A 1,649-nucleotide genomic window follows, 5' to 3' on the forward strand; every position below is an offset into this window, starting at 1 on the left:
CTATAGACACTTCATAGATACAGTCTATCTTATTGGTTAGAACTGTCTTTTATAATATACAAACAAGATGAGATAAAAACCGAATAATGATAAGATACAATTGTTGAACAACTATTTTCTCACTGGCTCAAAGAGAGGGTCTGTTAAATACAACATAAAATTTTTAATTCTCTTATATAAGTGATTGTTCTCCAGGTAGTTCATCTCAATGACTTAAAACACATATTTGTTTTTCATACCTGTCTATCTATTTCAGTATTAGATCCAGCAATGGACATGCTTTGCATTTTTCCTATATGTAATTTTCACAAGCCTATAAAGTGGAATTCTAACTGATTTTTAATAGTTAAGATGAAAGAGGTTGTTTTTAACACATTTAGATTCCATTATCCCAGGGTATGGAAAAAATAATACTAATACTTTCGAGAGGGTTAAAATTGAACTGAAAATTTCAAACTTTATTAAATAAAATTTAAGTGCCTACATTATATAAAAGAGTTTTATGAGGGGAAAAAAGCACTATTAAAATTTAGGAAGACAATTATCTTGGTGAAATTAATTTATTTCAGTAAATAAAGTATAGTCCTAGAGGTAAAATTTATAATATATTAAAATAACTGGAAGCAACCAATATATACACAAATGGGAAACTGTGCATGTGAATTATGATTCTCAAATACAACAAAATATTACAGCACTGTTAATACCCAGGGTGTAGCTTTTTATGCGCTCATATTAAAAGATCTCTAAAATATATCTTGAATGGAAAACAAAAAAACAAGGTACAGAATTTATATAGCGTGTATTATTTTTGCTAAAAACACTGATTATATATATGTGCTACACACAAACGTGCACACTAATATATGAAGTCTATCCTGAAAGTATCCAGACATGTGATATGAAAAATAGAGACATTTATTGAGGGAGATACAAGATATTAGAAACATTGTACATAGCTCAATGACTCCTCAGTCCCCTTCCACGTAGGCACCTTGGGACCTCATACAGTTCTCCCAGAGTCTCTTAACCCGTACACGTTCAACATTCTCAGGTGTTCTGCTTGTTGCCAGCCTTCCAGAACGTGGATCACTTTCAACAGATTCCTGACCATCATTGAAGCATTTGTGCCACATTTTTATTTGCGTTGAACTCATTGCATCGCCCTTGAAAGCCCTCTGAATTATCGGAATAGTTTCCGCAGAGTAATGTTCAAGATTAACGCAAAATCTGATGCATATTCATTGCTCTACTCAGTCATTTTGAATGCAATGGGCACACAGTACACATGCTCACTCAAGGGCGTCTAGCGCCCCACTGACAAATACAGTGAAGTCGTCATTGTTCACGCGTGCACATTCCAGTCCCCTCTCCTTGGCTGCCAGGTTACATCGATGTCACACAAACTATTCTTGTTCTATTAAAAATGGCTGAATACTTTCTGCACAGACTTCTTGTATATGTGTGTCCATATATATAGCCATACACTTGCATTTACACAAAACATTTCTGGAATACTGAATATGTTAAATAACAAACTATCGACACTTGTCATTTCTGGGGAATAGGCCTGAGATTTGGGGTAGATAGGATAGGATACACAGTTTCCATTGTATATCTCCTTGTACTGCTTGAATATTTTATAATGA

This window comes from Propithecus coquereli, unplaced genomic scaffold, assembly GCF_000956105.1.
Source record: "Propithecus coquereli isolate 6110/MARCELLA unplaced genomic scaffold, Pcoq_1.0 Scaffold2, whole genome shotgun sequence".
NCBI classification, from domain to species: domain Eukaryota; kingdom Metazoa; phylum Chordata; class Mammalia; order Primates; family Indriidae; genus Propithecus; species Propithecus coquereli.